A 20,433-nucleotide genomic window follows, 5' to 3' on the forward strand; every position below is an offset into this window, starting at 1 on the left:
TCAAAGACCTTTTCTTTCACAAAACCTTTTTTTACTACTGCTGCTGTTACCTTTATAACTTTTATATTGTAATATTTAGTTTATTTTAAACACCAGGCGCGGGTAGTACACTTCTTTTAAGTGTTACTTCACATTCAAATGAAAAAAAACACTGATGTTATTTTTGACAAAATATTTTTCTAGAGTGTTCAAGCTGAACTCCAGGAGATATAGAATAATTAATTTAGATCTGTATTCATTAATATACAGTATTCCTAAATGTATTTTGTATCTTATTTGAGACGTGTTGCTGCCATCAATTTCAAAATTACCTTATTTTTTTCTTAAAATTGTAAATTTTCTCAGTTTTTAAACATTGAACATGTTTTCAATTTTCTATTGTGAATAATGTAATGTTAGTAATGTAAGTACCTGAATTTTAGTCAAGAGGCGAGTCCCTATACAGCAGGGCTAAGACTAAGGGTGGAAGAAGCATCACAAGGAAGTCAGTAGTGTTGCAATCCAAAGAACCTGCTAATATAAGGAGAGAGCAAAGCACTGGTCATTTATGTTAGTGATGGCCAACCTTGGCACCCCAGATGTTTTGGAACTACATTACCCATGTGTAACGCTCCTTGCGTTTCTTATAAGGTGTGGATTTTCAGCTGCAGAAGTAGTTCCACGTCAGTAGTCATGTAGGAGATATGCTGAGATACCAATCCCAACCTCAATGACTCATCATGTATGGAAGGTCTTATTTCAGCCAGTAAATACACACAGTAATTAAGCTGGTTCCTAGTGTGACTTTATGTACATGTGGTAAGACAATGATAAAGGTCTTAGGGATAGGTTTGAGTGGAAGTGGTAGGTGACAGACACTTGAGGTGAGACAGTGCAGATGGATGCAGGAAGGGTTAGCGATCATGTATGATAACAGATGACAGAGTAGCAGGTGCATACAGGAGAGATCAACCCAGTGCAGGAAATAGTAGCAGTAGCCTCAAGAGCTAGCAATCTAGTTATGCAGATGTAAAAGACAGTCCTTGCTATGCAGAGCTAAATAGTGTAAGCCTAGTACAAGTCTATAGAGATTTCCCCTGTGGGGTACTTAGCACTAATAGCGATAGCCGAAGGATCGCTCAGGAGATGCGGATGATCCAGTAGCAGGATGCAGGGATCAGCGCAGCGAGGTTCGTCAGCGAGGAGAGCTTGCAAGCATGGAAGCTTCAAGCAAGATTAGTCTCCAGGTACTGGTGTTTGAACGAACACATGTGAGTGAGAACCGACGCCCTAAATAGCCATCTAGTCCGGCGCTGGGTGATGACAGCTTCAGCCTTAAAGGGAAACACACCTATATGTGTTTCTTCTGTCTAGGTAGATGGAAATCACCCGGAATAAATGTGATAGGAGGCACTGAGAGTGCCAGAACCTCACACCATGATGCTCACCTACACTGCAGAGTGCATGAGCATCATGGGAAATGTAGTTCCAAAACATCTGGGGTGCCAAGGTTGGCCATCACTGATTTATGTGATGCAGGAAATTAAGCGAATCCTGTGTGTTTCCCATACCACATTGCAATCGTATGGCGTCCATGTGATCTGCTGCGGATGACAATGTTATCTTAAAAACATCCGAAACAGATTGTAAGATGCAGTGCGATTGCCGGAATCGCATTGTATGGGTGTGAACACGATTTCACCCATAAAAAAATGTGCATTTGATGTGCACAGGAATGTGGTGCGATTCCTGTGCAAATTACATGTGGTGTCTGCATCGCACCAGTGTGAATTTAGGCTTAAAGAGAAATTAGCTTATCAGTTTGCTGCTTTTCCTTTACCATTCAGTCACAGGGTGGGGGTGGGATGAAGACCTTTATCATGTGTAACAGAACTGCAGTAGAAAAGAATCACATCTCCTGGCCTTCCAGACAGGGCTGTGCTTTATGGCAAGGCTCTGCAAATCTAGACCAAAATATGAAGAGGAATATGGCAGGAAAAACAGCTCCTTTATATATATTATATCAGCATAATTTATTTTAGTTTGCCTAAAATTCAACTATCAAATCTACCATATTTATATCTTAACCATTTTAAGACCGGAAGATTTTGCTGCTTAATGACAAGCCCTATTTTGTGATTCGGCACTGCATGACTTTAATGGACAATTGCACAGTCATGCAACGCTGTACCCAAACGAAATTGACGTCCTTTTTTTCCCCCACAAATAGAGCTTTTTTTTTTGGTGGTATTTGATCACCTGTGCGATTTTTATTTTTTGCGCTATAAACAAAACAAAAGCAACCATTTTGAAAAAAAACACAAATTTTTTTTACATTCTGCTATATAACATTCCGAAAAAAAAATGTAAAAAGCTAGTTTTTTTAACATTTTAGGCCAATTTGTTTTCTGCTACATATCTATGGTAAAAAAAATCACAATAAGTTCATTTTGATTGGTTTGTGCAAAAGTTATTGTGTTTACTAACTACGGGAAAGATTTATGTCATTTTTATTGTTTTTTTTTTTTACTAGTAATGGCAGCGATCGGAAATTTTTTGCAGGACTGCGACATTGCGGCAGACAGATCGAACCCCTAACTGACATTTTTGACACTTTTGGGGGTTCCAGTGACATTACTACAGTAATCAGTGCTAAAAATATTCACTGTTACTGTAATAATAACATTGGCAGGGAAGGGGTTAATACTATGGGTGATCAAGGGGTTAAATGTAAGCCTAGGGGAGTGATTCTAACTGTGGGGGGGTTTGGCTTGTGAGATGACCATAGAGACATGCGATCCTATATAGAAGGATCGCATTGCCTCTGTGATCATGTCAGGGAGAAGGACGGACGGCTGTGTTTACATCAGCCGTCCATCCTTTTCTGTCAGTGGGGAGAGATCGCCGGTGTCTGGTGGCCATCTCTCCCCGTCCTTTTCTGTCAGTGGGGAGAGATCGATGGTGTCTGGTGGCCATCTGAGCCGCCTGACACTCGCGCCAGCTTCCCCGCTGACGAGCGGGGGCAGGAGTGCGCCACCGGCGGTGCTGCTCACCCCCTAGCTCCTCCCAGGTGAGCGCCGTACATGTACGGGACTTTGCCTGGGAGAGCCAGCCTGCCTCAGTACATCTGCGGCGGCTGGACGTAAAGTGGTTAATAGTTACTATGGAAAAATACAAATAGAATAAATAATAACTAGTATGTTTTATATAATTTATATGATTTTGCACAGATTTCAGTCCGGCATCAGTAAATAGATGCATTTAAAATTGAAAACATTGCTACATTTTTATAGCTGGGACTGATTCATTTTAATGTCTGCTGTTACATTCATTTTTATTTCCATTACAACTTAATTACGTTCAGAATTTCCACTTCTTACTTTTGCAGAGCTCATTAGCAATATTTGCTTCCTAAATCCCTGCTACAAGAATGTAAAGATGTTTCAAAGTTGTGGGATTTGCACTTGACACAAATCACACCAAAGATGGACAAAATATGTCTGGCATCTTTATTACATGGATTATTATCAATTGAGAACATAGTTGACATTGCCAAATTAATTTCACTTAAGGCAGTAAAGTGGTCTTGAACTCTAGTACTGTAGGTGAAAAGCTGACGTATTATCAGCTAAAGTATTCATGCCTTACTATTGCACTTCTTTAGTGCTGCTACAATTAAGCAACATGTCACATATAAATAACAAATGCTTCAGTTACCGGAATTGCTGTACAGAAATAAATAAAACTACAGCTGAGCTTAGGGTAGTTCTAAAAGTTAAACAATCAAACTTATATATTTATTTAGCACGCATTTAATCTAAATTAACCTCATAACATTAATGTATTATAGTTTTATGACATCTACATTCCTTACTATGAAAAAATGTAAACTTCTATGGGATTCTACACCCCATTAACACCCATCATACCATAAGAAACATACCTAAGTAATAAAATAAACACACAACAAAGATTGTGGAAAAGTTTAGGTTGCGGCCCCTTTATTGAGTTTAAAACAATTTTAATTATGAAATTAACTTTAACCTTTAACCACTTAAGGACTGCCTCATGCAGATATACTGCGGCAGGGTGGCCCTCCTCATGCTCTGGGTCTGGGGCACGCGCCCCGCTGGCGACCTGTTCCCGCTGTGATTGGACGTTCAGAGGAGAGGCAGAAAGAGGAATATAGAGATCTTGTGTTTCACACAAGCAGAAACACGGATCCCTGTCTTTCTCCAGTTAGGTCACCCCCACACAGTAAGAAAGCACTCCCTAGGAGCCCACACAACCCTTAATCACCCCTAATGTTAAACCCTTCCCTGCTAGAGTCATTAGAACAGTGACAGTGCATTTTGTTTTCACTGTATTGGTGTCACTGGTCCCCAAAAAGTGCAACAAGAGTTCCAGCGCTGACACTGTGGCACCTGTACTGTAAATGGTCCTAAACCAAATTGGTGCAACCATCAGGATTAGTGCAAATGACCATCCAACAAACAACCAAAAGGGGAGAACAGCGCTGTCCGGATGTTGGAATTATCAAGATGGTGATACACAAGCCGATGAATGCAAGAAACTGTTTATTGGAGAAATAGTAAAACGCAATTAAAGTCAATAAAAGCCAATGGATGCTATTACTGTACCAGACTAGTATGTTCTGATGATGATGGTTTATGCTTCCAGGTATGAGACTTCCGTCCTGTGTTTCTGAGTCGCGGTGTCGTCATGCGGCCTCTCGCCTGTTCACGGCCCTTCCAACCAGCATCTCCATCCACAGCGGTTCAGCTATGTTTCACCCAATGGACCCAGCAGTCATTTAATAATCATCATCGCAACATACCAGTTTGGTACAGTAACAGCATCCATTGGCTTTTTTTTACTTTAATTGTATTTTACTATTTCTCCAATAAACGTTTTTTTTCATCACCATCTTGATAATACCAACATCCGGACAGCACTGTTCTCCCCTTTTGGTTGCTGGTCCCCAAAAATTGTCTGCTGCAATATAGCAGTCCTGTTAAAAATCGCTGATCACTGCCATTACTAGTAAAAAAATAAAAATGTCATAAATCTATCCCATAGTTTGTAGATGCTATCTATGCACAAACCAACCAATATACACTTTTTTTTTTTTTTTTACCAAAAATATGTAGCATAATATATATTGCCCTTAATTGATAAAAGTATTCCATTTTTTAAATTTTTTTATTGGGAATGTTTTATAGCATAAAGTTTAAATGTTTTTTTGTTTTTTTTCAAAACTGTCGGCCTTGGCCTGGTCATTAATCCCTTCCGAACCCCCACCTCAATTTTACGTCTGTATTTTACGTTAAATACCGGGGTTATAGCAGCAGATAGCTTGTTTTCTTACAGGGCGAGCAGTCCTCTTTCACATAAAAGTGGTCCCAGTGGCGGATTCACCACGGAAACACTTTTATGGGTGGCGGGAGAGGTGACCCCCTCCCGCCTCTTCCTGGTCATTTTCCCTGCTTACCGGAGCTGTCGATAGCAGGGAAAATTATCTGGTCTGTCCATGTCCCAGGCAGGAAGTCGAGTGAGGGCAAGATGGCCCCCACTTGACTCTATGGCCTTGGAGGACCGGAGAGGTGTCATACGTCACTTCCTCCCAACGGCCTTAAAGGGCCCAATTTTCTCATGCTGAAAAAAAATGACTTTTTTTTTTTGCTTTTAAAGTATAGATGTGAGATCTGAGGTCTTTTTGACCCCAGATCCCACATTAAAGAGGACCTGCCCTGCTTATTTCTATTACAAAGGATGTAATGTTGAAGGGACAATGTAAAAAAAAAAAAGAAAAACACATTTAAACTCCGCCCACAAATGTAAACAGTGGTCAAACCACACATGTGAAGTATCATTAGAGCGAGAGCAATAATTCTAGCCCTAGACCTCCTCTGTAACTCAAAACTATTAACCTGTAGAAATTTTTAAAGCGTCACCTATGGAGATTTTTAACCACTTAAGCCCCAGAAGATTTTCCCCCCTTCCTGACCAGGGGGTATTTTGCGATTCGGCACTGCGTGAATTTAACGGACCATTGAGCGGTCGTGCGATGCTGTACCTAAACAAATTTGACGTCCTTTTTTTCCTAGAAACAGAGCTTTCTTTTGGTGGTATTTGATCACCTGTGCGATTTTTTGATCACGCGCTATAAACAAAAAAAGAGCGTCAATTTTGCAAAAATAACAATATTTTTCACATTTTTTTATATGAAATTCCCCCCAAAAAAATGTAAAAATCTAAATTTTTTAACATTTTAGGCCAATTTGTTTTATGCTACATATGTTTGGTAAAAAAAATCGCAAAAAGCGTATTTTGATTGGTTTGCGCAAAAGTTATTGCGTTTACTAACAAAGGGAAAGATTTCTGTAATTTTTGTTGTTTTTTTTTTAACGCGTAATGGCGGCGATCTTCGATTTTTTTTGCGGGACTGGGACATTGCGGCAGACAGATCGGACCCTTGACTGACATTTTTGACACTTTTGGGGTTACCAGTGACATTTCTACAGTAATCAGTGCTATACATATGCACTGTTACTGTAAAAATACACTGGCAGTGAAGGGGTTAACTTTATTTGAGAGGGAGGGGCTGTGTGTGTCCCTAGGGGCGTAACTCTAACTGTGATTGGCTGTGGCTTGAGGTGTAGGAACAATGATCAACGGTCCTACATAGTAGAACCGTGTGATCATTGTTTCTACACCGGGGAGAATGACAGGCGGCTTGTTTACATTAGCCGCCTGCCTTTCTCCCTCCCCCTGACGATCGCCGAGTGACAGGCGGACATCGGGTCTGCCGGTCACACGCGCGGGGGGGTCCGTGACCGAGCGGGAGTGCGCCTCCGGCGGCGCGCGCTCGCTCCCCAGAGCCTCACAGGCTAGCGACGTAGACCTATGTCGCTCTGCCTGTGAGGGGCTGACTGCAGCAGTAAATATACTGTGAGCAGTCGGCAAGTGGTTAAGTACCAAAGTTTGTCGCCATTCCACGAGGGTGTGTAGCATGACATGTTGGGTATCTATTTACTTGGCGTAACATTATCTTTCACATTATAGGAAAAAATTGGTCTTACTTTAGTATTTTCTTATTTAATTCAAAAAAGAGTATTTTTTCACAAAAAATTGTGTTTGTAAGACCGCTGCGCAAATGCGGTGTGGCATAAAGTATTGCAACGATCTCAATTTTACTTCTAGCAAAAAATACTGATTTTAACTTGAAAGCCACAAGTGCCAGACATAGGGCTGGTCCTTAAGTGGTTAAGGGGGTAAAACCTTATGGGGCTGAAGTGGTTATTACCAAACAGAACCGTTGTTAACCATTAACAGACCAACATGCTTAGTCACCAACCAAATAACAGTTTACCAAACACTGTCCACCCACTATGCAGCTGCAGGCATCATTCAGATATCTCCACTCAAAGTCCAGGATGTCATATGACGGCATTGGGCAGGAAGTGGATAAGGGGAGCATTTAATTTTTTATTTTTTTTGATAGACTGGGAAGTAAGAAGTAACAAAGGGGGATATTTACTGCAATCTGGTGCAGCTGTGCCAATCAGCTTCTAATTTCAGCTTTTTCAATTAAGCTTTGACAATAAAACTTGGAAGCTGATTGGTTTGTTTTCAAGATTGACTCCGGCTTCTCACCTTGTCTCCGCTCTGTGTTTATCCTGATTTGTGGCTTCCTTTGACTATAGTTATTCCTAGACTATCCTTCCGTTTGTATTCCTGCCGGTACTGCTAGTTAGAGCACTTTTTCTGCCAAGCCCCCGTGAACAGATTCACAACCCAGGTAGCTTCCTTACTTGGTCCCTTTGGATTGTGGATATCTGCAAGGGTGAGCGTACATTTCTGCGCTAAAGACCCCAACCAAGGTAAGCTCTGACAGTGTCAGAAATAGGCCCGGTCTTAAAGTGGTTAATAAGGACAAATACACTTACAGTCGAAGTGATGCAAATGATTCAAATCACATGTATGGTCCATTTTCCCAAAACAAAGATGGCCACGGTTGTTCCATGCATGAGAAGTGGCATGTGCTCTGGCTCCGCCCTACGCGTTTCATCATACGTGATCTAATCAGAGGAAATGGAACACACACTGCTACTGACATCTATTTATACTCAGCAACATAGGGAGAATTGCCATCCAATTAGACTGAACCACTTAGGCTTGATGTCTTGTTAACCCCATCAAGGGAAAACATCCTCGACATGACCGTGATTGTGAATATACACATATCAGGTGCCCCCTGTTGTAAAAATGTAATATGCTGGCAACATGCAAAATGTTAATTCAAAGACCAAGCATCTCAGCAAAAATTACAATGCATATCAAGCACCATCATGTGGATAAAAATAAAAATACACCACAACCTTTGAAAAAATAAACAAGAAAATTAAAAATATGAAAATGTATATATCTTTAGCACAATCATTGCTAAATGTGTGCATGGGACTCCCTTAAAGCTTTTCCTAGGCAATTTTATTACAGCAAGTTTCTAACATTAAGAAAACTACTAAAGATCTGGAACTGGTAGTCAAAAATTGAGGTAATGCTATCAGAAAAACGTTATATATTTAAGGAAATATCAATAATATAATGCCCATCATCCGTATTGTATACATATGGGAGAAAAAGAGCAAAAGGCCTCAGACTGTTCAGGCCAGTGCGAGGAGCATACAAAGTTAGGTAAAATGTAAAGGTTTATTTTCGAAAGAATAAAAAATGTAAATAAACTAAATATTAGAACTTCTATATTCTATAAAAGAAAAACCCATAGAGATTAGCATGCAGATATAAAGCCAATAGTGGAGCATTATAAATTTGAGATCTTCCAATGCCAACGTGTTTCGCAGAATGCTTCATCAGGACTGAGAAGACCACATAGTACTCATCTATGGGGAGAGAGTACATCTTTTACGATCATATATAGATGACAATGTTCTTATTTAATTTTATACAAAGTTATCTATTCTGGCTATTATCAGACGGAAACACAACCCACCTCCAGCGGCAGTCCCACATGCACATAACTGTCCCTGGGTGGGAGCCGGGACCACAGGAGAGACCTCAGATAGGGGACAACCCACCCTATAATGTTGTAGAATGATTATATGTTTTCTATTTAGTTTATCCTATAGATGCATGCTATTAATAACGAAAGGGCCCTTACTAATAGCCACTATCACATCTGGCAATCCACTTATTCAGATTTCAAAGACCGTGAATTATGTTGATTCCGATGGAAGAGAGAGGCTCCTATACTAATGTGGGCTCAAAAGAGCTCACCTAGAACTAGAGCCTAGAATTATATAACAAACATGGTTTATATATACTCTTAATTAGGGATGATCGAACGGTTCGGGTCGACCATCGGTTCGACTCGAACATTGGGTGTTTGAAATTCGGCCGAATTCCAAACTTTTTGCGGTAAAAGTTTGGAATTCGGGTCACCAGAACCGTCCAAAATGCAATGGGACAGGAAGTGGGCTTTAGAAGCCCGTGATTGGCCCAGAAACGTCAGTAAAAGCCAATGAGGGTGCAGGAGCCTGCTAGGAACGTGATTGGAGTGACTACGGGGACCAGAGGCCAATCAGGAGTGAATACAGCGATTGTGCTGTTTGAGTTAGAAAAAATTTTTTTTTAAAGGGACAGTGTCAGTTAGAAATTATCTTCTGCTGTATGGAGCTGTTCTTTTAGTGTGAGGAAAGGGATATGCAGTGTAGTTAGGGTACTATATACCACTATAGTTAGATTCAATAATCTAGTTTTTGTAGGGATAGTTTTAAGTGTCAGGGTTCCGTCTAGTGAGCATGTTTCACTGCTGATATATCTACAGCAGGTATACGTGCTTGCTAGTCAGCTATTGTGCAAAATACATTTCAGCGATACACACATCTGCTGTATTTAGCGACAACTTTGGGTCGCATAGCAGTGTGTGTCTTGCAGGTGATTTTCACATCGCACAGTTGATAAAGCCTCAGTGACAGCTTAACAGCTGTTCTTGTTGTAAGCGTTAAGTCCACTGTAAAAGGCTTTGCTACTCTGCGTCACACACATCTGCTTTATTTAGCGACAACTTTGGGTCGCATAACAGTGTGCGTCTTGCAGGTGATTTTCACATTGCACAGTTGGTAAAGCCTCAGTGACAAGTTAACACCTGTTCTTGTTGTAAGCATTAAGTCCACTGCTAATCTTGTTCCCAGTGCACTGCATTATGTCCCCATCATATACATTGGCTGTGCAGTTGATTAGGAGCAAAAGAAAGGCGTGTTTAAGCAAAAAAGTCATTTTTGAAAGTTTGGCATGCTATAGTTCTGGTTCTAGACATGCTACAGAGCTGAAACTTCACAGGTACACTTTTTAGACCCCCCCAGACACTAAATCCAAAGAAATCTCATTTCTTTTTTTAAATAATTTTTTCAATAATTGGCTCTCTATCAAAAACGACAATTTTTAATTACTTTTTTTTGCCTGATTCATAGTCCCTGGGGCATGACCCAGAACCCTAGGCACTTTTTAGGGGCATTTATTTGGTTTTAGGGCTTCAAAATGGTGTTTTTTGATTCCCGAAGTTCGGGTCCCATTGATTTCAATGGGGTCCGGGAATCCGAACTGAACTTTCGGGAAATTCGGGTGTTCTGGTCGAACCGAACTTTTCAAAAGTTCGATCATCCCTACTCTTAATGGCACCATGAGCTATACACTACCTTAGGGGTGTTAAAAGTACCTTTTTATAAAATATTATCTGGATACAGCCGTATGCTGAATTGAGGCCCCAATATATTCAAAACAAAGGGCCTAATGGTCTCATTAAGCGGGCCCTGCATCGGGTTTATCAATGTATTTCCCCAGCCAATATTTTTTCAAAAAGTCAATACATCCAAATTCAGCTAAGTGCCCTAAGGTAAAATAAATAATGGTATATCAGTTCATCTTTTTAAAGTTAATTGGGATAGAGTGCCAAGAGAAAACTCCCCTTAAGTCCTACCTTCTGTATCTGGGTCAGTATATTTGGTTGTCCCCAGTGCTGAGTCCTCGTGGCGTCTGACACCAAGTATCCTAAATATGATCCCCTCTGCCCCGCAATTAGCGTCCTAATGTGACGCCAGCCATGACCGCGTCCTGCAGCAAGGACGCTGGATCACGTCACTTCCATGCCCCGATGCAAATCCTGTCATTCCTGGAAGTGATGGGCAGAGCAGCCAGCATCAGAGGACAGTGGGGGCCCACCCGGCTCATGCCATCGATCAGTGATCTGATGATGCAAGGTGGAGTCCCAGGCATACAACCTTCCCTACAATGTAGGACACATCCACTCTAGGGATATGCCCATCTCCAACGGTGCCGACCAAATGCCCACATCTCGGGAATGGCGACACATGTGTAGCCACACACAAGACATCTGCCGCTGCTTCCAAGAGCAGTCTGTAAAAAACGTACATATTTCATCAGTTACATAATATATATGCAAAAATATAACAAGAATCATATTATAACAAGCATTGTATGTACATAACGAATGTTAATATTTACTACATCTGAGGGAGCATGTCCGACTTCCGGGATGTAAGGAGCATCTCTTCGATCCGTGCCATACACTGATCCTGACTTCCATCCTGCAGAGCTGCCGCTGAGGGCTGAAACTCACCTCAATCAATCCCATATCCTCCTGTACTACACCTGACATGGTGAAGTACGGTAAGGATGTCCCGCCATCCTCAGAGAACCATCTGGCCCCATCCTCCCAGCGGACCCAAGATGGCAGCTACAGCGTGACTCCTGGGAGTAGTGCCTCGCGAGCTCCTGTAGAGCCCTGGCAGGAGGGAGGTGGGGACTGACAAGGCTCACCAGATTTACTCCTGGGGCCTGAAAAGTCAGTAGATGATGTGCCTCTAGAGGCGGACCAACCATTGCAGTGGGTAGAGAAACCGACTCTGGCCCAGATCATGGAGGCCATTAAAAACTGTCAATCCTCCCTAAACACTCACATTGATGCCTTAGAGTATATGTTTCTCTACTAAAAGAGGATGTGCACAAGCTAAGCCATAGAGCGTTTAATATGAAGGAGGAAGGAAGTGATTGGCGCTGCTTGGTGGGGTGTTTTTGGGAATATATTTGTTGGTTACTATGCTTCTAGTGAGGTTTTATATGGAAGTCTGTATAATAAATTAGAATCTGTGTGTAATCCACTAAAATCTGATATCAAATGACAAAACCTGTATAAAATCAGAACAGGTCTCTGTGTAATTTCTAAAACATAAAAACCTTATATAAATTACATCAGCAAATAAATCTCATACGTGCAAATTGTGCAAAAAGTGGTGCCAAGGTGAATGCAAAAAGTGAGGTGATATAAAATTAAATAATGATCAAATGTTGTCCAGTAATAAATATATAACCATAAAATGACAATTGGTAAGTATGCTCCAAAAAGTACCAATAAATATAAGTGAAAAAATTAATAATGCATGTGTAACCATAAAATGACAATAGGTAAGTATGCTCTTATACGTGCCAATAAATATAAGTGATAAGAATATATAAAAAAATGACTGCCAATAAATAAATAAGTGCAAAGGTGCAAGAGTGAACGGATTCCTCAGTATATATATATCAGTGCAAAACTGGCAGTAGAAAGATAATAAAAAAATATATAGAAAAAGTGTCCGTTTAAATAATCCAGCAAATGGATCCAGATCAATGTGCAGTCTCAGTGACTTAAAAATCCAAAAAAAGAGTCCTAGATAGGTGAAGTCCGTATATGGTGGTTGAAGTGCTCTTTTCTCTATGCCCAAAGTAGGGTGGGTGGGCAGAAGGAAAAGTTTAGAAATAGTGTAGGACCCACTGATAATGGGGTACTTTGACGTAGTGGTGGGCTTGAGCACTATATGGCCATATGGTGGGACCAAATCCCCATTTTTATTTATGGATTGTCTTCAAATTTGGTAATTTCTTTTGCATGTGTGCGCTATTCTTTTTTAATATACATGTCTTTTGGTTCATAGCTGCACCAGCTTTAGAAATACATGGGTATGCTCCCCCAAATTTTTTTCTTGTTTATTATGTATTCGGTCTGACCAGACTACCGAGGTTGAGCAACCCACCCCACCCCCCACACACACCTGTACTCCATCAGTGTCCACTATCAAGTGGATATAGGAGGAGTCCCCTGTAGTGCATTTGCACATCTCTCCCAGCAAGGAGTGTTGTCTCCAAGGGTTAGAAAGGCTGGATTCATCTCTTTTTCATGGATAGTGTAGGACCCACTGATAATGGGGTACTTTGACGTAGTGGTGGGCTTGAGCACTATATGGCCATATGGTGGGACCAAATCCCCATTTTTATTTATGGATTGTCTTCAAATTTGGTAATTTCTTTTGCATGTGTGCGCTATTCTTTTTTAATATACATGTCTTTTGGTTCATAGCTGCACCAGCTTTAGAAATACATGGGTATGCTCCCCCAAATTTTTTTCTTGTTTATTATGTATTCGGTCTGACCAGACTACCGAGGTTGAGCAACCCACCCCACCCCCCACACACACCTGTACTCCATCAGTGTCCACTATCAAGTGGATATAGGAGGAGTCCCCTGTAGTGCATTTGCACATCTTTCCCAGCAAGGAGTGTTGTCTCCAAGGGTTAGAAAGGCTGGATTCATCTCTTTTTCATGGATAGTGTAGGACCCACTGATAATGGGGTACTTTGACGTAGTGGTGGGCTTGAGCACTATATGGCCATATGGTGGGACCAAATCCCCATTTTTATTTATGGATTGTCTTCAAATTTGGTAATTTCTTTTGCATGTGTGCGCTATTCTTTTTTAATAAGATTAATAATGAACTCTCAGATTTATTTTTCCTTGGAAAGGGGGACGAGGCAGGGGTGACCATTGTCACTCCTGCTTTTGACCAAGCAATACAGCAATTAGCTATAGCTGTTAGAACAACAAGAGATGTCCAGGGCTTTCGGCGATGGGAACATGAGGAATACATTTCTTTATACGCCAGCAATATTCTTCAATTTATGGGAGATACCTGTCAGTCATTAATAGCAGCAATGAATATAATAAACGATTTTGGTTCCTTACTATTATTTAGAATACATCTTCCTCTCTCCCATTAGACGCCTTAAGCTCTGCCTACTAGTGCCAGGTATATTCAAAATATTAAAATATTTAAATATCTGGGTATTTACCCGACTTCGTTAAGATCTGATCCACAAAACTCTACAATTTATAAGTTTTATACTGTTGTGATCTAGGAGTACCTGAGGGGGGAGCTCAACACCTTTAAAGTCCCTGCTTTCCTTTACCATTTTCCTACAGAACCCTACAATCCATTTACCATTGTATTTTGTCAGATGGTGCGTTTATTGTTGCAGTACAGGGGATATACAGATTATTTTCTTATTTGGGACAATAAAAACCCACCAGAGCTTAACATGATTCTAGAGGTTCAAGTTTTTTTTTTTACCTTCATAAATTCTATGCATGAAGGTAGAAAACCTTCTCTGTGCAGCATCCCCAAGCCCCATCTCGATCTAGCGAAGTGCTTGAAAGCCTCAGCTTTCTGGGGACCCTCCTCGAATAGAGAGGGGGCGGTTCTGAGCTGCAGCTCTGTGTGTGAATGCGCACAGAGCCACGGCTCGGGAGCGTGCCTGCTTGGGTGTCACCATTGCAAGCTGCATGCTCTGGGGGCACTTGCAAGGACAGAGGGGCCAAGAGCACCAGAGAAGGACCCAAGAAAAGGAGGATGTTGGCTGCTCTGTACAAAACCATTGCACAAAGCAGATGAGTATGACTTGTTTGGTATTTTTTAAAAATAAAGCATTTAATATCACTTTAGGGGCTTAGATACTGTTAGTAATTGGAAACTAAAGGGGGATTACATGACTTTCTCAATTATTTACCTCTTCGATGTTGAAATCTTTTCAGGATTTAAAAGAAGAATATTTTCTTGAGAATCAATGTTTTTACCAGTATTTACAGTTGGGGAATGCTTTTGCAGTTTAGATTAAAAAAATTCTGTTAGGTTTGAGTAATGATTCTCTTCTTTAAATTTTAGCAATAGTCAATTTGACAAGGGGCTAATATCAGAGTTATATACCAGTATACACCAGGCGACATTAAATAGGGAGAGAAATCTTGTATGAAAAAGAACGTTGGGTGGAGGATTTGTGGGATCTAATCCCTTAACCCCTTTTTACCTGTCACAAAAATTGACGCAACTTTTTATACTTCATATGGTACAGTATATTGTACACCACAATTTTTTTTTGGTATGAGCAATGTCCAAATGCTTCGTGTCCAAGGTGTGGGTGCTCACCTGGGACTCCTATTCATATGCTGTGCAGATGCCCTAACTTATTTAGATACTGGGAAGAAGAAACACGCAAGGTCTGGCCACGGGCCACATGAGCTGACGACCACTTAGCAATGATCTTGATTCTTACAGTGCTTTAAATAGGTCACTGGGCACCCAAGTCTATTCAAATGTTCATAAGCACACTCATGCTCATTTGCATGTGTGATGGGTAGATGCATGCATGGCTCTAACTATGTACACAGTTCTGTGGACTGTTCTGTGTGCATGCACAGTTCTTTGAACATGAGCATGAACTCACAAAAGGTGACAAAAGTTTTTTAAAAAATCAGGGACATTACTTACAATTGTTGTGATATATCCCTTTTGCTGAAGGCTACATAATTTTTTAAAATATTCCTTCCTCCAATCCTGCCTTTCCTTGAAATTTTGATCTTCTGGTATGACTGGGATTAATTAAGCCAAGGGTCCTGTCATATGCACTCATCAGGAGTGCTGACTATGCCTGTCCTTTTCAACAACCTCTTCCATTCATAGAAGCTGTACTATTGCCTCTATGAATGATAAGTAATTTATGATTGGAGAATGGGCCTCCTCCATTCACAGATCTATTGTCATTCATAGCAGCTATAGTACAGCATCTATAAATGGAGGAGGTGAGCAGAAAGGGTGGGCATAGTCAGAACTTTTGATGAGCGCATATGACAGGACCATTGTCTCTATTAACTCCCACTGTACTAGAAGATTATGGCAGAGGGGGTAACGGGTGGGATCAGAGGATAAATATTCAACTAATTCTTCAGCCATCAGCACAAGGGACAGGTCGCAGCATTGACTGTAAATAATGTCCCTTGTGCTGGGTTTTCTTTTCTTTCTTTACTAACTTAGACTTTAAATGGTTATATGGAGTCAATCTAAGTGTAATTCATATAAGCGATGGAGGTTTGTACACTACAGTGAGCATAAGAACAGTCCTATGTAGGCAGTGTACAAATATCCAGTAACTAAGCTAAGTATACATTAATTTGTGACACACACATTCTCTACTCCTTTAATAAATCAACTTCAGTGCTTCCATCTTTTCAGTGTGCAGTATGTGAGGTCATGCATTTGAAAGATAACAACTATCATACTTAATGTGATGCTCCAATAACATGTCAGGTCCATACAAAGTAAGTAAAGTAAGAATGAATATTATGATTAATATTATTATTATTGTATAGAATTAATAGCGTCGACAGTTTACGCAGGGCTTTACAACTTGAGGGTAGACAGTTCAACTACAATACCATATATTACAGTAGGAATCAGAGGGAATATTTTATTAGTTAACTTTGCAAAGTTATATTAGAGGCTGAATATTCATATTTATGAACTGTGACTTATTACCTTTAGGTTATGATTTTTAATTAGACTAAAAGTTTGTTTAAATCGTGTTATGTATTTTTTTACAAGTCTGGAAGAGTTTGTACATTAACAGCTTTAAAGGGTATATTTATCCATGCCAAAATGGTTGGGAAATATAAAAAAGGAGTCATCAGAGTACTAGTAGCCCCTGCAATTATTTTTGGATGGTAACAGAGGTGCACATGTTGTATTTGGAATGGAAGCTTAACTTTAGTCATTGGGCAGTTGGATGTAAGGGAACATGCAGCTATTTACATCCTGTTACCTCATAGTCCATCTAGGTCTGAAAAAAACGTGGGAAAGGTTTGCTTCCTTTCTGGATTTTCAGGCCTAAGCATAATGAATCTGAGGTAAAAGATGCAAATGGATGCACACTTTTTTTTATCTTCCTTCCCACAGACCTACCATTGGTCTATAATTTCTGCATCTTGTGATGGAGATAAAAACTGATTGGACACAAATGTGCCTTGTAAAAGGACCCTTATTGCAAACAATGCTCAAAAACCTGATTTCATTCCTCCTAATAGCAGGCTGTTTATAATCAGCCCAATACTCATTAACAGTGAAGTTTTCTGGTACATAAAAAGTTACATGTAGTGTTGATGAGGTGTTTGAGTATGACCATCATTAGAACAATCCTCATATTGTGTTGTAGGAACACAAGATAACATGAAGAGCAGAAACACCTTCTAGTCTACATGGCAGATGAAAGAACAATGAGATTGTAAAAGTAACATTTAGACGCATGTGGTGTGATGAAGATAAAGGTTAGCTTAAGTGCTGTAGAATTATTTTGTGTTGACTTGACTATCAAAAGATGCTGAATGGTAAGCACTAGACAATTGTTTTAAAGTGCTGGCTCACCGATACCACAAAAAAAAAACAAGCACTCCTTTACAAAATATAGACACAAAATATAGTACAAAAGAAAATGTCCAAACATTTGAAAAATAAATTCAAGCAATAATATGAAATGGAGTGTGAAATTACATAAGATCGAACCTTTTGAATCAGAACACCCATTATATATGCCATGGTCAGCTTGTCCTAATGGAACAAGCTGTTATGAGTGCAGCTGGACCTCCAAGTAAAATATTCACGAATAAAGAAAAAAAAGAACCCATGCACTTAGAATATTATCTATTCCCTTTTTGCACTTTGCTTGTGTGCTAAGTGCCATCTGCATCCTCCACGCCTCAAGTTTTCATCCATCTACACTGGTACAATCCATTCCTTATGGACAATACCTTCGAGTTAGGCGTAACTGCAAAGATCTTATTAGTTTTCAAAAGGCAGCCGATGACCTGAGACAGAGACTTTTAAACAGAGGATACCCCCCTACCACCTTGAAAAAGGCATATAGAAAGGCCCTGATGCAAGATAGAACTTCACTAATAACCTCAAACACAACAAGACCAATCGATCAAACATTAAGAGTGATCATGAAATACTCAGAACAACACACTGATGTTAGGAAAATTGTGGGGAAGTATTGGCACTTGTTGTCCCTCGATCCCATCGTAGGCAAACATGTCCCTCCTACCCCCCAGATTACCTTCAAAAAAGTCCCTGCCCTGAAAGATCAATTGGTACGCAGCGAATATACAGCCTATAATGGGAGAGATCCATGCAAGGCTAAAGGCACCTTTATATGCGGGGCCTGCAAATACTGTAAATTTATGTTGACCAAAAAAAACCCCACTCTCCCGAATGGGCAAACCTTTGTACCCCAGCATTTTGCCAACTGCCGCACCCACGGGGTGGTTTATCTACTTCTCTGTGGGTGCGGTTGCTTTTATGTTGGCAAAACAAAGCTGGACTTCACCAAAAGGGCGAATAGACACATAAAAAGTATGCAAACCTGCAACCCAGATCTCCCACTTGGCCGACATACCAGATTGGTACACGCAGGGATTTTTCCAAAAATTAAATTTCTGATTTTAGACAGAGTCCACCCCAGTTCAAGAGGGGGGGACTGGAACAAGACCCTACTTCAACTTGAACTGCGGTGGATTTACCGTTTGAGGGCCACAGAGCCTCCTGGCCTAAATGAGATGATCTCATTCAAGCCATTCCTTGAGGGATTCACTTCAGGAGGCATGGAGAGTTAACCAACCTCTCTCCTGCCCCCCATGTTATATATCCTGCTCCATCATTTGCCTTATAAAGGGAACCCTCTTTTTATTTTTAATTCCAACCTTACCAAGACCTTACAATATAATGAGTCTGTCTATATACCCACTTCATTTATTAACATCTCTTCCCCTTTTTTCTTTATTTTCCTTCCCTATCTCCCCCTTCCCTCTTTTCCCTTTATTATTTAATTTGTGTGATTACCTTATCGTACTAAATATGTTGTTTTGTGATTTTCACAGGAACATCTACCTGCCTCCGTGGAATTATGGATGCCAACTTTTTGTTTTTTGTTTTCTCTTTACCCCTGTTTAAGGCTCCGTTCACATCTAGGCATTTTGGGGCGTTTTTGGGGCGTTTTTCTGCTCTAGGATCAGCTCTCAAAACGCCCAACAAGACAAATCCTATTCATTTCAATGGCCCCTGTTCACATCTGAGCGTTTTGACGCTGTATACAAAACGCCCAACGCTCAAAAAAGTACATGAGCTTCTTTTTGGGCAGATTACAGGCGTTTTCCATTGAGCTCTATTCAATCTAAAAACGCCTGCACAAAAATCGCGGTAAAAATCGCGGTAAAATCGCGGTAAAAAACGCCGCAAAAATCGCGGTAAAATCGCGGTAAAAAACGCGCGAAAAACGCTACGCTCAGGTGTGAATGTAGCCTAAATGATTGACAATCTATATATAGACATGTTTTGAATTACTACAGTGTCTTTAATAGATCGGTAATATACATTTTTGATATGAATCCTTATATTTTGTCAAGTTTTGTTAGCAGAGAGCCACTCTCTCTGTTAATGCTATGGGTACAGCCCGGCACGGTAAGGCGAACGCCACCTTGTGACGTCCGCCAATGATGGCAGTAGTCCCTTACCATTGGACAATGGGTTAATCCCATTGCGCATGCCCAACGGACTCCGTCCGACGCTCTCAACGTTGGCGGAAGTCCGAGCCGTGTCGGTGAGACGCATGGGCCGACGTCACTTCCGCCGGATCATTTCCGGCGGTGAGGTCAATTCTTCACTTCCGCCGGATCTCTTCCATTAGGGGGTGGTTCCGGCCCATGTGACTCAGGAAATCCTATTGGCGGTCAGCTGGACGCTACAGCCGTTCAGCTGAGATTGCTCACAGCTGATTAAAATCTCTCTATTTATACTCCACGCCCGGCGTCGGACTCATATGTTCCTTTGCCGAGCGTGGAGCAACATCTACTTTGTCGTTTGATTTTCTTGGCCAAGTCTGGACTCAAAAAGGTATTTTCACTTACAAATTTCCTTTTGGACAACTCTGTTCTGTGATATGTATCCTTGCTGGCCCCTCTGTTTCCGAGTTAGTTGCAACACTGATACAGAGAAACAATTGTATTATATACATATGTTTCTTTTTCTTATACTTAATGTTTTACTGGGCATGTTTTGAGGAACAGGGAGGCCTCCAGGATTACCTCTTTCACTTCACAGAATTTGTCACCCATATTAGCAGGCGATCCTCGGATAGAATTTTTTCCTTCCCCCCCCCCTTTTCTTGGTGTTGGGGCTTTCTGTCTCTGTCCCTAGACTTGGCCAAATGACATATTGTC

General features: G+C 40.7%; 1 long non-coding RNA gene across 1 annotated transcript in view; it reads left to right on the plus strand.

The window, feature by feature from the left end:
* The first annotated feature begins 9,583 nt into the window (after nt 1-9,583).
* Nucleotides 9,584-20,433, plus strand: part of LOC309545115 — an 83,481-nt gene continuing 72,631 nt past the window's right edge. The window contains exon 1 of the long non-coding RNA XR_014224874.1: nt 9,584-9,925. This is a non-coding gene — a long non-coding RNA (uncharacterized lncRNA). The remainder of the gene's footprint in view (nt 9,926-20,433) is intronic.

This window comes from Pelophylax lessonae (assembly GCF_965119305.1).
Source record: "Pelophylax lessonae genome assembly, chromosome: 1".
NCBI lineage: Eukaryota > Metazoa > Chordata > Amphibia > Anura > Ranidae > Pelophylax > Pelophylax lessonae.